Source organism: Hemicordylus capensis, chromosome 9 (genome assembly GCF_027244095.1).
Source record: "Hemicordylus capensis ecotype Gifberg chromosome 9, rHemCap1.1.pri, whole genome shotgun sequence".
NCBI classification, from domain to species: domain Eukaryota; kingdom Metazoa; phylum Chordata; class Lepidosauria; order Squamata; family Cordylidae; genus Hemicordylus; species Hemicordylus capensis.
This window is the reverse complement of record NC_069665.1, coordinates 19,472,913-19,493,859: the sequence shown is the minus strand read 5'-3', so window position 1 is coordinate 19,493,859 and position 20,947 is coordinate 19,472,913. Positions and strand designations below refer to the sequence as shown.

The following is a 20,947-nucleotide window of genomic DNA, read 5'->3' as shown; positions in this document are numbered from 1 at the left end:
ATAAAACACAGCCTGATTGCCAAACAGGGCTGTTGCGCTGCAACATGAGGTTATGAGTCAAAGTTGCATGATGCTCCCTTTGATTTTTCTGATGCAGGTAGTGTTGTACAACTGTGATTGTGCACTTTTCAATCAGAGCAGAATAGCCCTGTTCTGCAGTGATGCAGGCAGTGTTTTAGATACGTGTGCAGCAGCACGGGCACTGTTGAATTGCCCATATTTCGCTGAGCAGAATGTGAGCCACTGACCCTAACCAACCGCCGTAAGTGTACAATAACCACTTATGTCCTCCTCTCTGCACCTAGTCTCAACTTCAGATCTGTCCCATCCCTCCAGATAGGCAGCTTGAATTCGTTTTCTTCTATAGGAAGATCAATCCCAGTGTCTGTGTCTGCCCAGTTATCTGCTCCTCAGATGGAGATCCCTCCTTGATAGCCCATGAAAGCTCATGCCACAATAAACTAGTTAGTGTTTTAATGTGCAGCATCAAGCAGGGGAAATACTGGCATGGGCCAGTATTTACCACATGGTACAGAGAGGGAGACATAAACCTTCTCTGATGGTTGCTAGATGCAGATGCTGCTGGTACATCCTAACAACTAATTATATGGTCCCCACATCTCACTGAGATCATCAGGAGGGGTCCATCTTCAGATCCCACCGATTCTTCTGGTGGTGACCTGGGATAGGGCCTTCTCTGTTGTTGCCCCTCATTTGTGGAACACTCTTCCTGTGGATATAAGAGGATTCTCTTTGTTGGAGGCCTTCAGGAGAGCCTTAAAGACCCATCTTTTTAGCCTGGCTTTTAATGGTGTTTAGTTTTAATGTTATCTAGTTTTAATTGTAATTTTAATCTGATTTTAATTGGTTTTTTAATTTTATTTTCACTCTGAGCCACCTTTGGAAGGGCAGTATATAAATCAAATAAATAAATCAAATAATAAATCAATATGGAAGCAGTACCCTCATTGGTAACCTAGATCAGCCGTAAGCTACACTGTGGACAATGGACCATGAAGGACAAGTATTTCTTGGGATGGTTCAAGGCTACTTGAGCCAAAAAGCTAGCTGTCTCTTGGGACACCTTCTCATTCTGGATCATATAATCACCAGAAGAATGATTTACTGGTATGAATTAAAGTTACATTGATCCAAAGCTATGCTGGTAGTATATACTTGGAGTGGGAGTTCCATGACAAAGAAAGTATTCATACACAAGTAGCAAGTAACCTAAAAGATCCAGGTCCTAGATAGGTAGATTGAATGCTACAACTGTTACACCATTAATTAAAAAATGTCTTGATGGTATCATTCTGATGCAACCCATTTGAACTTAATTAAATGTAAATTCAATCCATAATCTAAGAACCATAGACCACTCGTAAAGAACGAATGTAAATAGAGAGTGTGTTTTATGAAGCATACAGACACTTTGTTCATATTTTAGGGCTCAAATACATACATCAATGGAAGTCTTGTTTTCCACTCCCTTTTTCTGCTTCCCAGTCTTCAGCAAGTCAGATTGGCCTTTGCTGAGTGTTTATGTTCTCTCCGTCTTACCAGCTTCTCGTGAACCTTTGATTTATGGGCAATCTGCTAAATATTTGAATTGAGATCTGCATACCTGAGCTAATCCATCTGAAAGGAATCATGTTCTCCTAATAGGCCAGAGGTTACGTCATGTCACCTCGCCTGTGTGAGAGAAAACATGTTGTTATCAAAGCAGGGAATTTGTTAACAATTTTGGGAATGTAGGAGAAAAGGAAGAACTAAATTATTGACTTTACACTTCAGTATGCTTTGGCATGCTTGTAAATACATGGCATTACCTAATCACCATTACTGGAGCAGGGGTTGGGGTGGGGAAGATACAATAAAAACCAAACGTGCCATTTGGAAAGTTTTGTTTTAAAAGCTGGAGTTACTGCAAGAGCAATTGCCCCTTGTACGGCAAGCCAGATTTGAAACATAGAGGGCTGCCCTGCAGTACAGAATCAACCAGAAAGGGGGCAGTATTGTACAAGATGGTGCAAAAATGGAGTAACCCGATACAGCTATGAACATTCACAAATATGAAGATGACATTAAAACAACATTTTTCGTTCTGGTGCTATTGTTGCTAAAATAACAGCATATGTTGTTTTAACGTCATCATCTTCGTATTTGTGAATTTTCATAGCAGTATCCAGTTACTCCATTTTTGCACTAAGGAGACCTAAGACTTGCCTAGGACACCAGTTCTTGGTTGGGAGGCATAAACAGCGCCAGAATAGAACTCTGCCCATTATTATTTCTCTGCTTCTTGTTCGGCACTCCTGAAGTACTGCACTGTGTAATATGCAATACTGCCCCCTGCCCCCCCAAAGGTCTGCACATGCGGCACCCCAAAATACACAGACTTCTTTGCTCATTGCACCTCAGCCCCTAATAACAGCTAGTCTCAGCATCTTCACTCCCTCTCTCGAATAGTAATTGAATCTCATTCAGTGAACCTCAGCATTCATTTCCAAAGAAGAAATGGCCTCAGACTGGACTTCCAAATTAACAGCAGTGTCTTTTCACCTCAGAAGTGTGAGAGTTTTGCTCCCACAATAGACTTGGAACTCTCTCCCACTGTATCCTCGACCCAGCACAGAATAGTCCTCTGCTGGTCATCGGTGTAGACTGGTCATTTGACCTCATGAATGAGCAGTCTATATGACTCAAGTTAAAACTGGGCCATATAGGGCTCTGCACTTCTTGGCTCATGGTACATAGGAACATAAGAAACTGCCATATATATAGCCATACAATTGGTCCATCTAGCTCAGTATTTTCTTCACAGACTGGCAGTAGCTTCTCCAAGGTTGCAGGCAGAAATCTCTCTCAGCTCTATCTTGGAGATGCTGCCAGGGAGGGAACTTGAAACCTTCTGCTCTTCCCTGAGTGGCTCCATCCCCTGAGAGGAATATCTTACAGTGCTCATATTTCTATCTCCCATTCATATGCAACCAGGGCAGACCCTGCTTAGCTAAGGGGACAAGTTATGCTTGCTACCACAAGACCAGATCTCTCTCTCAGGTAAAGTGTGTCGTCGAGTTGGTGTCGACTACTGGCAACCATGGAGGCACCAAAATCAAACTTTGTCCAGGGTACCAAAAACCCTAAGGCTGGCCCGGAAAGTGTAGCATGCAATATACTAGCCAGGACGAGATTGCAACTGGGAAAATAAAAGCAATCCGTACCTCAGTTTACATGTGTCTCTGTAACAATTTGCTTTTCTTTAACAGTATATTCTTACTGGGCCTCTAGGCTTTGTAAGCAATGGTAAACCAGAAAAAGAAGAGGAAGTCAAGAACCATTTTTAGGGAAACTATCTGACTGAAGGTAATAATTTCTAAGCTCTTCTTGCATAGATAGATAGATAGATAGATAGATAGATATCCCCTCTCTTGGTGCCCTTTGATCAACATCAGATGGTCTGTCCAAGGTTCTGCCACTCAAGTTGCAGCAGTTGGGTACCAGGGTCTTTGCAATGTGGTTGCAAAATTGAAGCATGCCCAGCTCTCAAAACTGGGTAGGACTTGTCTTGTATGAACTGCCCTTCTGTTTATTACAGAATGAACAGTGTACACAGTAATCTGAAGTTCAAGAAAAAGCATTTTCCTTCATTTCCAGTGAAAGAGTATTTTGCAATTTGCTGTGGAGAAGAAAAAAAAGGTAAGAAATGATTCCAGATTTTAATTTTGTTCCCTGCGTGAAAATGCTTTTGTTTCTCCCTACCTTCTCCTTTTTTCTTTTTTTCTTTTTGGTGTGTGTGTGGGGGGCAGCTAGATGATTTGAGTCTGCAAAAAAGCCAGAGCGGTGTTAGAAAGGACATTGTTGGCTACTGAAGTCTCCTTCTCTTGACCCATCACACCTAATTTACACCTCAGGAAACTATTTTTTTCCTCTGTGCAAACAAACATTATGAGTTTTTAAAGGCAATTGATGAATGAAAGTTAAGTAGGTTAAAGAGGCTGGATGCTCACAGGGAAAGGAAGTGTTTTGCACGTATTTTCAAAAGCAAACAAATATTTGTGTTTTATCACCATGCTTGTTTCCCTATATACTGTCTTTTGGGTTGATTCCACTACACGCTCTGGCCTTTCCTCTCTCTCTCTCTCTCAGTTAAGATTAGTAGACTGGCTTACAAAGCTTTAAAGAGTCTGCAAAGAGAAATGGTCTAGTGTGTGGGCAAATGTCTCAGCATATCTGATCATGCAACACCTTTACTGTAAAATAGTTTTATTGAACCTGAGCAGATTTCTTGGACTTGAACATATGTTATTCATTATTGTTATTATTTATTGTTTATTTTTTCAATTTTTATACCGCCCTTCCAAAATTGGCTCAGGGTGGTTTACAAATAAACCATTACAAATAAACCAAGGCTGAACTCTTACACTTATATTTCTTAGTAAAGGGGCAGGAAACCTTAGCTCTCCAGCTGTTATAGAACTATAACTCCTCTCACCCCCAGCCACAATAAATTGTGGGTGGGGATGATGGGAGTTGTAGTTCAACCACAGCTGGAGAACTGAAGTTGCCTATCGCTAGTAGAAGCCCAGTGAATTTTTTCTGCAATGCATTTATTTGAAACAATTTGGAAATATGTGGTAGGGAAGGTGATCAGTTTGACTTCTCATCATTTGGGGGGGTAATGTTTAAATTTTATTTATTTATTATATTCTGACAATACACACAGTTTCAAATGTATCGTACCATATTTAATTCAAATACAGAATACTAAAGTCAACTCCTTGAACTAACAATAGCCTTTCCCAATTACCAGTTAAGAAGTAGATATCCCAGCAGCTTTAGACATAAGTGATGAAGGTGTATGGACTGGATCTTTGCCCTTTTCTCTCAAAAGAGTAAAGTACAAGTTGAACATAAGCTGAACATTTACTACAGGTAAATCAAAATTCTATCTGGTATGTGCCCAGAAAACAGCAGTCTTGACCTCCAGAATTAAGTAACAATATGCAGATCATATTGCATATCAATAGTAGTCCTTGTAAGTGTGTGGTTGCTGACTAGCTGGGCTGTTGATGTCAGTAAGGGCTGCTAGCCAATTAGCAACCACCTATCTGCATGGTGGTGACAGATATACAGTATTTCCTGCCTCGACCTCTGCCTCCTGATGGTCACCAATAAGAATAGGCTTTCCCCTTTTCCCTCTATCACCCTATAAAGAAACGTCTCATCAGTAGCAAGTGATTGAAAGAAATGAATTTCATACATGGCCCAATAGCCAGCTCTCATCTTGCCAAAAATCTTCATAACTGCATGATTCATGTGGTAGCTAGCATTAATTTCCCCCTTTGCTAAGCAGGGCCCACCCTGTTTTGCATTTGAATGGGTGATGACATGTGTGAGCACTGGAAGATAATTCCCCTTAGGAGATGGGGCTGCTCTGGAAAGAGCATTTGCACACTTACATGCAGAAGTTCCCAAGTTCCCTCTCTGGCAACATCTCCAGGATAGGGCTGAGGGAGACTTCTGCCTGCAACCTCAGAGAAGCCACTGCCAGTCTGTGCAGACAATACTGAGCTAGTTGGACCAATGGTCTGACTTGGATTAAGGCAGCTTCCTTTGTGAGCTCATACATAGTTCTACAGATATGAGGCACAAATGTATCACAAGCACTGGAACTAAATATACTGTGTGAACTGAAACTGGCCCTGAAATGTTTTGAAGCTTGGTTGAATCTAATACGATGACAAAGCCTTGTTAGCAGCACGATGCAAAACATGTCAAGAATTAGGCAGAACCACCTTGGCAGCTTCTCTGTTGATGGATGCTGAAAGTATAGCACCCTTTAGTTGATTTTTAGAATATTCATTTTGATAAAGAAAGCAGTGATCTGGAATAGATTTCTGCCATAACTCTTTCTGGAAACAGGCTTCTAAATAGGTTTGCAAGGACATACTTTTGAGTAGTGACAAGACCATAGTTTTGTCATCCTAATGCTTAAGGTAACATGTAAACATTAGAGGATTCAATAAGTTACTGGCCGGATTCGCATGTAACGCGGAACCCCGTCCCCCCGCTCTCCTATCTGAATTTGGACATTCCGGAGAACAGTCTCTCTACAGTCAGCAAGACTCCAGAGGGATGCAGGAGCTGGCTGTGCAGGCTGCCTTTCTCACAGAAGGACAGTCCACACAGCCAATCAGGCCAGAGTTGAGGGAGGAGCTTCCTCCCTCAACTCCGGTTCCAAGCCGGCAGTCTGCAATTCTGATTTTGGATGTACTGCAGACTGCTGGGAACCTCAGGTTGAGTTGATGAAACCATATTCAACCCAAGGGTTCAGACTGGAGTCCTAGTCTTGAACCCTTGGTTTCTTCACCCTGCCCAACTGTGGTTCCTCGCATTTGGACGTAACATCCATGGAACCGCAGGCCTTTTCAATTGCGGTTCCAGGTTCCGTATGCATGCGGCCACTGTGTCAGTTTCTTGTTGGTCCTGCTGTAATTTGAACCACACTTGCTCAGAAGTCAGCCCCATTGAAAGCAATAAGATTTATTTCTAAATAAATACTGGAACACATTACATAGGAACCAAGGAAGGTGTCTTATACTGAGTCAGACCATTGGTTCATCTCTGCTTTGTCTACACTGCTGGAAGCTTCAGACAGGAGTCTCTCCCAGCCCCACCTGGAGATGCTGTCAGGGACTGAACCTGGGACCTTGCACATGCAAAGCAGATGTGCTGCCACTGAGCCACAGCCCCATCTGGAATATGTGGGCAGAAGGAGAAAACCCTCCTCCCTGTGGTGCCATTCTCCCAGCATTGCTGCCATTCCTTTTTTAACACTTGCCTGATCCAAAACCTGACCTCAGACTGAGTCAGAGGTATCCACAACCTCCTGCCCCAGTGCCTCCTTGGCTGTGACCCAAGAAAACCTGACAAAAATGCCTATTCAATGCAATTCATTGTTAGGTACTGAGATATCATTCCCCGTAGGTACTCTACACCCTAATCCACCATTCTGGATCTCTGAACATCCAGATAGGGAGTCAGACAGAAACAACATCCTCTCTGGTCTCATGTCATGTACCCATTCTAACGCCAACAGCTTAGCCATTAATTCCACTATCATTAGCGGAGACCTGGAGCAGATTGCAAGCTTTATTATTTATTTATTTATTTATTTATTTATTTATTTATTTATTTCAGTGCAGCCCAGGTTTGAAGGAAGGCAACTCCACTCCCAAGAGCAAGGCTTAGATAGTTTAAAGGGACCTCACCTGTTTCCTTTGTCTCTGTTATTGGTGAAGCTATGATACCTCAGATTCTCTTGTGGACCCCACTGAATCAATGTCTGCAGGCAGCACAGGCTGTCGTTTGAGGTCTTGCACTCTGTCTTCTTCCTCAGCTGTGATTTCATCCAGGGATGGATAGTGTGATAAAACTGCGGATCATGACTAACTTTTTGATCCCATTTTTTAAGCATGATGCTCTACCAGACTACTGAGCAATTGCTTTGAGTGATCTGAGTCTACAAACCAAGCCATGGACACATTTGCACATGGGCATGGATCACTGTCTATAAATTAACCCTTGGCGGATCCTGGTATGTGAAATATGGATTCCAAAAAGTTATTATTATTATTTTTTTTAAAAAATGAGAGCATAATCCCACCAGCTCACACTGTGGATGTGAACAGTGGGTTTTTATAAAATTGTAATTAGCTGGAAAGCGTGGAGATTATAGATGTTTTATGGAACCAATACTATGGAAACTATAAATGTAAAACTGTTTCAGTGGCCATAACAAATTTTCTGCACTAAATTAAATTGTGTCATAAGATAGAAGCCATTAGTTAAGGAAATAACATCTAATGTTTGTTTTTAAAATGTTTCAGACTGGAAAAACCAAAGTAGTCTATTTATATATTTTGAATGGAACTGGGTCTCTGGTATGGTAGTGGAGCAAGGGTATAAGATTAAGGGAGTTGTTTCAGGCAGTTGTGGGTATCCACTCACATAATTTTAAGTTGACGAAATGGTCACTATATAGGAAGATGGACCTTAGTTCAGTGGAAGAGCATCTGCTTTGAATGCAGAAGATCCCAGGTTCAGGTTCAATCCTTGGCAGCATCTCCAGGTAGGGCTGGGAAAAACTCATTTTAAACCCTGGAGAGCTGTTGCCAGTCAAAATAGACGGTGCTGAACCAGATGGACCAAGGGTCTGACTCAGTAGTAGAGATGTGCATAATCATTTTTTTTAATGTGTTTCAAATTCAAATAGAAATCCAAAAATTCATTTTGAATTCGAATCAAATTTTGATTTGGTCCAAAAATTCAATTTAAATTTGAATTCAAATCAATTTCACCCTCTTTTTACCCTTTTTTGCCAATCGGGGGCCTGAATGGTTTTTTAAAGGTGCCAAGTGGCTCTTGAATCAAATTCATACCAAATTGCCCATTTAAAGGGTGATTCGATTTGGATTTGAATCACTCAAATCACCCAGATTCGAATTGAATCAATTCGATTTCAAAGTGATTTGCACATCCCTACTCAGTATAAGGTAGCCTCATATGAGAAGCTAAAAATTCTCACACAAGAACTTATGGCTCAAAATCAGGGGAGCTGGAAGTGGAAGGGAGGGTGAGACCAGCTCCCTGCATTATTTGCCACTGCTGCTTGTGTCACAATGGGGTCAGTGGTGCTCCTTCTTGAAGCGTCAGTTTCCCCCCACAAGCCCTCAACTGAGTAATGCCACACCATCATATAGCATTCTGCCAAGGGGGTGTGTGTGTCGGGGGGGGAAGGGCAGCCCCTACTGGACGCTTACATTTTCCCCCAGAATCCACCTCAGAACAGTAGTATGTGATGACATAGCATTGCTCAGGGTGAGAGACTGTGGGGAAACAATGGAAGTCTCCAGTTGGCTGCTGCTGGTATGTTTTGCACCCCATCTCAAAAAGCGACTGAAAAGCAGCCCCCTCCTAATTTCACTACCAGCTAGGGGGGCAGCAAAAAACTGGAGAGCTGCATTTTTGCAATCATTTTCGAACTGTGTTCCAGGGAACCCTAGAAACATATCAGGGGTTCTTCAATGAGAAAGTCAGTAATGGCAACCAATCCTCTCCAAAAAGCAGGTTCCCCACCAACCATCAAAGTATGATTTCAAGGGTGTGTTGGAAGCAGTCAATGGCACACCCTCCAATCTATGAGGAGAGGCCCCACAAGCCAGGACTCTGCCATATATGAACTCAGTGGCATATCTAGGGCAGAGAAGGCAGGGCATGTGCCCCAGGCACCACTTGAAGGTGATGAAGGCGCCATTTTTTATTTATTTATTTTAAAAAATGGCCACCGAAAACAAAATGGCCACCGCACAAATCTGCCTTCACACACACAGATTATGGTGGACAGAGCTTCTAAAATATTAACAATCCATAAGTATTATGAAAAGGTAGTGATCCTGAAGAGGTCTGCTTAAGTTGACGGCTTCTCAATATCTGACAACTGGAAGACCAAAATGTCTGTTTTGAGTAACTGGGCTTTTAAAACTCTGTTATTACTGATTGACATCAATATAGGCCCGATTGCTGGTATACAGCTGCCATCACAGTGCCATACCACATCAGCAATGTTCTATGCCAGAGGTTCCCAAGCTCCCTTTGGACCACCTTTGGTCCGATGTCCAAAGACCCTTGTGGCCAAGGATGATGGGTGTTGTAGTCCAACAACATCTAGGGACCCAAGGTTGAGAACTAGATGATTTTAAAAGGGGTTAGTTAAATTCTTGGAGGATAGGTCTATCCTCCATAAAAAGATAGATGGATAGATAGATAGATAGATAGATAATTTGTTGTTGTTGTTAGATAGAAAAGTAGGTAGGTAGGTAGAATGGCGATGCAATACACATGATGGATCTGCTACAATACTTCTCTCCAGACCATTTTTATTGCATAAGTTAAAACATAAAAAGGGAACTGCAACAAAGAACAAATGTTTCAACGTATATACGTCAGCTTCAGTGGTCTATGAACAGTGACACTGACGTATATATGTCAGAACGTTTGTTCTTTGTTGCAGTTGCCTTTTTATGTTTTTAGCTTAAGCAATTAAAAAAGGTCTAGAGAAAAGGGGGGTGGGGAGAGAGAGAGCACCTTGGTAGCTATATACTTCCATCAGGATCAGAGGCGGCATACCCATGAAACCAGGTGCTAGGGAGCACCAAGGGTGAGGGCTGTTTCCCTCTTTACCCATTTATGGAATTCCCAGGTGCACCTGGTTGGCCACTGCATGAGGCAGGACTGGATGGGCCTTGGCCTGATCCAGCAGGGCTCTTCTCATGTTCTTATGGTCAGACGTCAGCAATCTTGGTTCTCCAGCTGCTGTTGAACTATAATTCCCATCACCTCAAATTGTGGTCCAGCAACAGCTGGAGATCCAGTGTTTCTTTTTCATGGGAGGAGAGCTGGTCTGGTGGTAGCAAGCATCAATTGTCCATTTTTTTCAAGCAGAATCTGACCTGGTTTGCATTTAAATGGGAGGCTACATTTGTGAACACGGTAAGACATTCCCGTCAGGGGATGGGGCCACTCTGGGGAAAGCATCTGCTTGCTTACATGCAGAAGGTTCCCAATTTCCTCCTGGGCATCTCCAAGATGGGATCCTGCAACCTTGCCACTGCCAGCCCGTGTACACAATAGTGAGCTAGATGGACCAATGGTCTGACATGGTACAAGTCAGCTTCCTGTGTTCCTTTGTACCCCTGGTTTGTTTTTGAACATCAGTGGAAACCGATATTCAAACTCAACAAAAAGAATTGAACAGTTCCAGACACCCCTTCTTTTCTGCTGCACCAAGCACATTATTTGGCGCTTTCAGTTGAGACTTGTTTGGAAACCTTCTTCTTCACTTTTTCATACCCTGCCCTTGATATTTCTGAAAGAGCAGAACAGAATTAATTTGATCTAAATGGTGGTGATAAAACACACTGCTAACTTTGAAGCCTGCGAGATCTTTTCATTTCCTTGCTGGATCTTCCTCCTCAAGGGCTGTGTCCCTCTTTGGTTCCCCCCCTCCTCTTAGTCTGCCTTGTGACCACACAAATAAAGAAGCAGCCATTCAGTAGATGGATCTTCAGGCCCCAAACTCTCAAGTAAATTCCATAATCAACTAGGCTGAATGATGCTTTTAGCACGCCAAGGTTGATACTAACTATAATTCACCTCCCCTGGGAACCTTGCTCTGCAATAAAGCTTGAATGTCAGACATCCCAGCCAAGAACTAACATACCTGTTTGAACAAGTCCTGTGCCAATGGAAACACACCAGGAACCCCAAAAAACATTCAGGCTACTGTAAGGTCGTAAATGGATGCTTTCTAACCCAATGAAGAATAATGCCCTACACATAAGCACACCAAAGGTTCCACATTAGTGAACTCTTCAAGCGCTCCTGGTTGGTATACGTTCAGAATATTGTCACTGCACAGAAACACAAGTGAGACGCTATCAAGGACCAAGGAATTTTGGTCCATTCATTTAACAAGACAAATGTGTGTGATAGTGGGGGGACTTGGATGCAGGCAGTGTGAAGATTAGGAACATAGGCAGCTGCCTTATACTGAGCCGGGCCTTTGGTCCATCTAGCTTTGGTCAGGGTCTGCACCGACTGGCAGCAGCTCTCCAAGGTCTCAAGCAGAAATCTCTCCCAGCCCTACCTGGAGATGCCAGGGACTGAATCTGGGATCTTCTGCAAACAAAGCAGATGCTCTTCCACTGAGCTACAGCCCCATTCTTTAAGGGGTATATCTTACAGCAGGCAGCACATATATGTATACACCCATCCAAATGCAACCAGAGCAGGCCCTGCTTAGCAAAGGGACAATTCATGCTTACTACCACAAGACCAGCTCTCATAAGAACAGCCAAGTGGGATCAGGCCCAAGGCCTATCTCGTCCAGCATCCTATTTCACACAGTGGCCCACCAGATGCCTCTGAGAAGCCCACAGGCAGGGAGTGAGGACTTGTCCTCTCTCCCGCTGTTGCTCCCCTGCAACAGCTATTTAACAGCATCATGCCTCTGGGACTGGAGGTGGCCTATAGCCACCAGCATAATAGTCATTGATAGACCTGTCCTCCATGACTTTGTCTAAGCCCCTTTTAAAGCCATCCAAGCTAGTGGCCATCATCACATCCCATAGCAGAGAATTCCATAGATGAATTATGCACTGTGTGAAAAACTACTTCCTTTTGTCGGTCCTGAATTTCCCAGCATTCCGTTTCATGGGCTGACCTTTGTTTCCGCTGTTGTGAAAGAGGGTGAAAAATTCCTTTCTGTCCACTCTCTCTACTCCATGCACCATTTTATACCCCAATATCATGTCTCCCCTTAGTTGCCTCTTTTGCAAACTAAAGAGCCCCAGATGCTGTAGCCCCTCCTCTCCTCCCTGAGGCGAGACGATTCAATGTGGGGATGCCATTCTGGGTGGCAGCTCATGCAGGATGTTATGTGTAGCTCCACCTTTAGCAATCACTGGATCAGGGTGTTCTCTCTGATGTCAAAATATAAAGATGTTTGAACTTCTGTCTTTATGTAATTGCAGAGGGGTTGCCTTATTTAACAAAAGCAGCAGTTGGGGTGCCAGATGAAATAATACAGAGCAAGCTCTGCACATTTCAAACAATGCCTTTGGAGACAGACTTTTGCCACTGTTAAACGCTGAACGATGTACTTTAGGCCTTTCTAAGCATCCTCTTTCCGACGCCGCAAACTGCAAGGCGCACAACGGTTTAATCGCATATTGTTCTCCGAGTACCAACCCTTTACAAATCACATGACATAAAAAGAAAAATAAGTAACACTGTAAAGACGGTAATGAGAACTGTTGAGCTAAAGTGCCTCTTAAAGAAATCCTAATAAATTCCGGAATTTCTAGTCTTCTGGCAAGTTTTCCATTTAGAATAAAATCAATGATCAATGGTTGCAAACAGTCAGGCACCAGCCGCACTCGCCTCCAGAGCAGGGGGAAAAAACCTCCTAGACGAAAGATGACATTTAAAGGAAAAAAGCTGACATTGACTCCATCACTGTCATTGCTTCTGCCATAAAGCAGCTTCAAATATTAAAACATTTTTCATCTGCGCTGCGTTATTGGCACCAGAAATTGTTTTCTCTCTGTCTGATACTCACTTGAACTGCAGCAGAGCTCCCTCGAGACTCTAGATTGTTACCAAGGCCTCATAACATATTGGCAGTTGAGGCGGTGGTGTCCATGTACAGTTGCCACTCACAGAAGAGCCTCCTCCCCCACACTTGAGAGAAAATTCTCAGCAGATCTCTGACTCACCTTTACCCCTGCAGCTCTGAACACTTGGGGAGCGTCACCATTTCAGAAGCCTTGCACGTAGGATTCTGTGGATCAAGCTCCAAGCCACAGTGGGAAGAGGTTTGAGGCGGGTGGTATGATACAGCCTTATTTACCCATGTGGCTGTCAGGGAGCCCACTGCAAATATTAGGGATGAGGAAATCACAGATTCTCAGCAAGGCCGGAAAGCTTGCCTTTGGCTACTTTCAAGCTCAAATGGCCACAGAAAGAAAATATAGTGTATTTTCTTCTGTGCTAGGTCATCCTTTCTCCCATGTTCCAGAAAAGGATACTGGGATTTCTCCATGTCTATATCCAAGGATGGGCATTTTTAGTGGGAGTTTCTCAGAAATTCTGCTTATCCAGGAACAAAGTTTAGACTGTGCATTAATAATATCCTTTTTTAAAATTGTAAACTCCCACTCAAGACAAGGTGGAGAGACAATTGAAACCTACCAGCGAATGAAAAACTGGCATATTCTGCATGTTAATTTATTTTAATTTTCTTAAGCATTTAAAAAACCTTATGTACTTTATAAACAAGAATTGTTTAATTATTTACCGAGAGAGATCTTCTACATTAAAATGTACAACTGGCACATATAACCTTAAATTAGTGAATAAATGAAGATTTGGCACAACACTTCTGAAAGGTTGCTTAGTGTAAGTACTGTAATGTTACAAAGGGGAAACACTCACCTCTGTTGTTTTGTTTGCAAAGGGATTTTTGTCTATGTCTTTCATAACAATGAATCATGTGGACTTATAGGCCGTCCATCCCAGGGACATAGGCTGGGTAACAATATGCCAATAACAATATTCATGTGTGGATGCCATGTGAGTGCTGATTCCACATGGGGCTTCTAGGGACACAAATCTCCCCAGAAGAAAGGAGCATGGGGCGGCAGAGAACAGGAACACAGGAAACTGTCTTCTACTGAGTCAGACCATTGGTCCATCTAGCTCAGAACTGTCTACACAGATTGGCAGCAGCTTCTCCAAGTTTGCAGGCAGGAGCTCTATCTTGGAGATGCCAGGGATGGAACTTGGAGGCAAGTATGTAGATGCTCTTCCCAGAGCAGCTCCATCCTCTAAGGGTAATATCTTACAGTGTTCACATATGTAGCTTCCCATTCAAATGCAAATCAGGGTGGGCCCTGCTTAGCAAAGGGGACAATTCATGCTTGCTGCCACAAGACCAGTTCTCCGGGGGTAAGGATGTGCTCTCCTCTTTCTTCAAGCTCCCGGGCTCTGCTGCCAAACTGTGCTCAGACCGTGGTTTGAACCACGCTTCGTGCACATCCCTAATCTGTGTAGTCCTGACTATGCAGAGAGAACACAGAAAAGAGCATCTTCTCAGGAAATTTGAAGATGGTGATGGAATACAGATCTGGTATTAAGAGATCTATTTAATTCTTTAGAAAGAGAATCACTCAATGTGTAGTTGGACAGAAATTGGGGTGCTTCTAAGGAATAATCCCATGTGGACTGAAGCATGGCTCAGTGGATGATGCTCCCCTTTCATCCCAAAATATTGCCTTTGGTGACCTTGAAATATTCAGCTAATCAGATGCTTGGATAAATTCAATAGCATAATGTCAAGCTTCTGGATTTGACCTATAAAGTCCTCAATTGCTTAGACCCAAAACGCCATTAGAGGCTGCCTCCACCCATCTGTCACATTGAGCCCTGTCAGATCAACTGAGAATTCCCTGTTGATTATTCCATCTGCATGCCAAATTCAGACAGAAGAGACATTTAACTAGGCATTTTCAGTGGTTATCCCACAACCATAAAAGTCCCACTGCCCTGGAGTCTGCAGACCTGAACAGCAACATCTTTCAGAACCATTACAAGCTATTTCTATTTGGCTTGGCTTTTGGTAGTCAAGATTAGTCTTTTACTTTTTGTTGTATCTGGTTTTATGGGCATTCACAGCTGTATGAATTATACTATATATTGAGAGAGGGGGGAGGGAGGGAGGGAGAGGGAGCGTTTGATTCTTGGACGTCACTGACTGGGGGTATCATTTTTAAGGAACTTTCAGAACAGATAAAAAGCTGGACTTTAGGGTGTCCATAACTTGTCCACAACTTAAATTTGACTTTAAGCTATCCATAACTTTAAGCTGCCCCGTCTTTAACTTGTCCATATTATTAGAGGAGTAATATAGACAAGTTTCCCAATGGTTGGTCCAATGAACTGCCTAGTATTACATGGTCCATACACAGAGAGCAAAGCAGTATTCATTAGAAAGTACTGCCTAGTTGGGACCACCTAATGGTGCAGCGGGGAATTGGCTTGACTAGCAAGCCAGAGGTTGTCAGTTTGAATCCCTGCTTGTAAGTTTCCCAGACTATTGGAAACGCCTCTATCGGACAGCAGCGATATAGGAAGATGCTGAAAGGCATCATCTCACACTGCATGGGAGGGGGCAATGGTAAACCCCTCCTGTATTCAAACAAAGACAACCACAGGTCTTTGTGGTTGCTAGAGAGACTACCATGGGTGTTTGTGTGTGATTTTTGAAACTTTCACTAGAGTCTAAAGGCATTTTCCCCTTTCAAAACTTTTTCAAGGGTCATTACACATAGGACAAAAGTGCTTGCCCAGGAAGCATTGCTTTGAATAGGCTTTGTTTACCCAGATGTTCCTTATTGGCTAGGGTCACCCATGTGACCTTCCCAGATAGCGTTGTCCTTACCCCATCTTACCTTTGTTTTCTTTCAGTGATGTCAGCACCTAGCCAAATTTGATTAGCTATGTAGCACTGTGATATTATAATGGTCATTATGTGATCCCTAATAGGCTGGGAACACAATGACGGAGAGAGAAGCCCTAAACAAAAAGAGTGGTGCCAAAACACCTGCAGATCAGGGCAATAGTGAACCAGCACAAAAAAATGCAGATATTATCAGCAGTGGATTTTTCTGCACCCAGAAAATGTTCCAAATATGCACCTAAAACCTAAGAGGGTTGAACATTCAGTGCAACACTAATTATTGCCATCACTTATATATTGCATTTCAACAAAAAATATTTTCAAAGTGGTTTTCATTGAGAAAAAAGAAGATGGTTCCTTGTCCTCCAAGGACAATCTAAGAACAAGGAAGGCCATGGCAACAGCTATTGGAGAGATGCTATGCTGAGCTGAATAGAGACAGTTGCTCTCCCCTTGCTAAATATAAGAGAGCCATGACTTTAAAAGCCTATCCTTAATAGTGATCCCAGCCTATCAGGGATCACAGCTGTAGAATGCAAGGGAAAGAGCTGTGTTATGCAAGGACAAGGCAGTGGAGTGGAATCAGGAATATCAATAGTTTAATGAAATGGATGTCATGTACAGAGAGGCAAGTGCAGGCTGCTTTTCAGGGCTCTTGCTGCTGACTTAGCCCCGCCTCTACTCCAGGCCTGCAATACAAGTAACTAAAGCCCCATTCAAAAGCTGGCCTGGATCAAGGAATGGGTTAAGCAAAACACCTCAGCAGCCTCTTTGTGCAGGGTTAGCAGGGTTTCAGACCAAGGTCCATCTAAACAAGCTGTTTTCAGCTGCCCCCTGCTGAGTTTCTTTGAACATTCACACCGGGCAGGAAGGGAATGAAATACCCTCCCCCAGCACCATATATTCAGAGGTATAGTGCCTCTCTACATGGAGGATCCATTCAGCTAACATAGCAAACAGTAATTGGTAAAATTGGCTCCGTGATGGTATCTAATCCCTCTCTGAAGCCATCTAAGCTAGTGGCCATCACCATGTGTCATGGCAACAAATTCCACCAGTTATCATAGGTTAGCTGACCTCCTAATTCAGCCCAGTTCACCTCCCCTGGTTTAAAAACCATATATGAACAAGTATGGGATAGCATCTGAAAATGTGTAACAACTTAGCAGACCAAGGCTAGATGTATTTGGATTAAAAGGGCAGAGAGAGAGAGAGAGAGAGAGAGAGAGAGAACAGCAAAGTTTTTTTTTAAAGGACCACACAGAGAGACAGAGCAAAAACCTCTGTACAACCATCTGCCACAGCATCATGTGACTATCTGGAAACTGACAGCCACTCCTTTACCAGGGCCCAGGCACGTCAGATGAATCAATCAATCAAAAAAAATTCTTATGAAACTTAATCACGGAGGGTCGTGTTAGGGAGTGGGGAACAGATTAAATTACCACGGTATTAGATACGGGAAATGATTTCTGTCAAAACCATCTTTACTGCAATTATAATATGTTAATTATGTATTTCATTAAGTAAGTGGATTAGAGCCTGCACAGATGAAATCATGCTGAAGGCTCTGAATCATTTGCTGAGCAGTGTGGGAGGACTAGGCTGAATGGAGCTCGGTTAATTTTGAAAACTTTCGCATGCTAAACATGTTCTTTCCCTCTCGCTCACCCTCCATCCATGTGCCCCCCTCCCCTTCTTCCAACGTAGACTGTGAATACCTCACAGATTGCAGGGTGGAAATATCCACAGACACTGTTCATTTCCATGATGTAATCTCGTGCCGTGCCGGTGTGCCTCAAAACCTTGTCAGAAACACTCGACATATGTACGTCTATCTTGCTGCTATATTGCCTTTGATTCTTTCATCTACAAAGGGAAGAGTTCTTGTGTGGGCCACGCCAGACTCCAGTGGTCGAGCAGCCACCACAAATGGCAGTATCTCAGTGGACTCTGTTCCAGCTCTCAGAACTGAGAGAAATATAAAGTATAACTCATTTACGACCGCACTGAATATTCTCCAGTTAGAGGGGAAATAGTGCATTTGATGAATCACAGAAAAAAGTACTCACTTCAAAGGTCTTATATACCGAGTCAGGCCAATGATCTATCTAGCTCAGTATTGTCTGCACAGACTGGCAGCAGCTCTCTAAGGCTGCCGGCAGGAGTCTCTCTCAGCCTTGGAGATGCCAGAGAGGGAACTTGGAACCTTCTGCATGCAAGTGTGCAGGTGCTTTCCCAAGAGCGGCTCCATCCCCTGAGTGGAATATCTTACAGTGCTCACATGTAGCTTCCCATTCAAATGCAAACCAGGCTGGACCCTGCTTAGCAAAAGGGACAATTCCAGAGTGCTGTTTGATCCAAGTAGCTGTGGAGAATCGTGTGCTTTTTAATGAGTACCTGTGATGTCATCAACAAAGCCACACAAATTGCCTCACCCAAGGGGGACTGAGCGCACTGAGAGGACAAGTAAGGAAAATAGCACTCAGAAAAACAGCATTAAAACTGATCAAACATATCTATAGCAAATGCCAAAATTGCCCAAAATAGCTGCCTCTCACAAAAAGTGGAAGGTAGGTAAGTCATTTTGGGTCACTTGTATGACTGGAAAAGACCACCTCTACCTGTTGCCTCCATCTACCTCATGTAGAGACTGAGGCAATGGAGGTGGAATTGCACCATTTTGCATTTCTCTTTGCCCCACAAACCAATTTTCCATGATTCCTTTCTCTCTGCTATCTCAGTTCTTAATTTCTTTTTTCTCTTTTTAAACCCTTCAGTTTACACTAAAAATATAGAAATCTTTTGAATCAAGGAGGCACATAACATATATTGGTCCATCATTTCAACTGCTATGAGATCACTGATTTGGGCAAGTTTAGAAATGTGACAAATAAATAAACAAATAATAAAATTTGCAAATGAGTCAAGAGTTTTCTTTACAAAACTCCTATTTCCTGGATATCAAACCAGAACTCAGCAGATGAATACTTTTATTTGAAAGGGAAATTTTGTTGTGCAAGTACCTTGCCAGTTCTGCAATTAGTTTCACAATTCACTGCCAAGACTGCAGATTACCAAGATTTGTCCAAAGGCAGCCTTGACAAGGATGCTAGCTGTCTTTTGTAGGGCTTCTTTAAAAAAAAAAAAAAAAAAGTCAGAGATCCATAAGAAATGGCTGATTAGTCCTGTAAGACTGTAACCCTGCTGTAAGCCACTCATTTCCTTTCATTTGCATAAATGACACATACCAACTCCAGACCATCAGCTGGTGTCAACTGATGTGACTCCATTGACTTCAACAGTGCTATGCTAATTTGCACAGCTGGAAATCTGAACTCAACCAATTCCATGTTGTTTCAACTGAGTCCTCAAACTCACCATCCACTTTACTGTGAAGCCGAATAGTATCATAGAATGTCAGAGCTGGGAGGGACATTGGAGGTCTTCTGGACTAGTGTTTCCCAACTGGTGTGCCAGGGGACAATAGAATGCCTTGGATCACTGGCCTGTGCGCCACACTGATTCTATGAGTCAAAGCCCAAAGCAGGGAATCTACAATGAAAATACAATGAATAAGTTCCCCACAACTCACTGAGATCATCAGGCGGGGTCTGTCTTCGGATGCCACCAGTTAATCTGATGGCAACTTAGGAGAGGGTCCTCTTTGTGGTCTCTCCTAGGTTGTGGAGCATGCTCCCCATGTATCCATGGATTTAAATTTAAAAGATTGTCTTCCTTGGAAGCCTTCAGGAGAGCCTTAAATAACAATAGTTTTAGCTTGCCTTTTAATGATATCTAGTTTTAATTGTAATTTTAATCTGTTTTTAATTGGGTTTTGATTTTAATTATGTATTTTTGATATTAATATAAACCATCCTGAGCTGCTTTCAGAAGGGAGGTAGATAGATAGATAGATAGATAGATAGATAGATAGATAGATAGATAGATAGAATGGTACCCTGTCCCCAAAGGGCTCACAATCTAAAAAAAGAAACATAAGATAGACACCAGCAGGCAACAGCCACTGGAGGGATGCTGTGCTGGGGATGGACAGGGCCAGTTGCTCTCCCCCTGTTCCATAAAGAGAACGACCACTTTTCCTTTGCTCTTTGCTCAATCAGCAGGGGACAGTTTAAAAAGCCTGTCTGTGCAGGTGAGTCAGCCTGTAATGCACCAGGAAGCATGGCTGTCCTTAGGGCAGGGCATGCAGGGCAACCACCCAGGACCTCATGCTTTTCACCTCATTAAAATGAACTAGAAGGGGGCCTGCACTAGTTGATTTACCCCAGGCCCTGCACCCCACCACGGCTCTCTAAGGACAGCCCTGCCAGGAAGGCCCTGTTCCTCACAGTGCATAACAAGCATGCATGCATTGCATTGTGTGTGTGTGTGTCCGTCTCTTTTTTTAAAGTGAGCCTCAGTCAGAAAAGTTGGGGGCACACTGTTCTAGTCCAAGCCCCGGCTGCAGCATGCCTGGCAGACCAGCCTCTGTTTTAAAACCTTCACTGAAAGAGACTCCGCCACTGCACAAGGCAGACTATTCCACTTCTGCAGCTAGGGAATTCTCCCTAATATCTAGCCTAAATCTGCTCCTGTCTAATTCCAAGCCATCGGTTCTAGTTCTGCCCTCAGGAGCAACAGAGAACAAGTCCGCCCTGTGACAGCCCTTGAGATATTTGAAGACGGCTTTCACATAGGAACATAGAAAGCTGCCATGTACCGAGTCAGACCACTGGTCAATCTAGCTCAGTATTTTCCTCACAGACTGGCATCAGCTTCGCCAAAGTTACAGGCAGGAATATCTCTCAGCCACATCTTGGAGATGCTGCCAGGGAACCTTCCCACTGAGCTATGGCCACATCG

The 20,947-nt window shown here is 43.1% G+C and overlaps 1 long non-coding RNA gene across 1 annotated transcript; it reads left to right on the top strand.

Annotated features, from left to right (window-relative positions):
* Positions 1-3,269: 3,269 nt before the first annotated feature.
* On the top strand, positions 3,270-7,987 carry LOC128334547 (uncharacterized). Its single transcript, XR_008311310.1, has 4 exons — positions 3,270-3,366; positions 3,599-3,699; positions 4,814-4,935; positions 7,204-7,987. It is a non-coding gene; the product is annotated as an uncharacterized LOC128334547 (long non-coding RNA).
* The last annotated feature ends 12,960 nt before the right edge of the window (positions 7,988-20,947 follow it).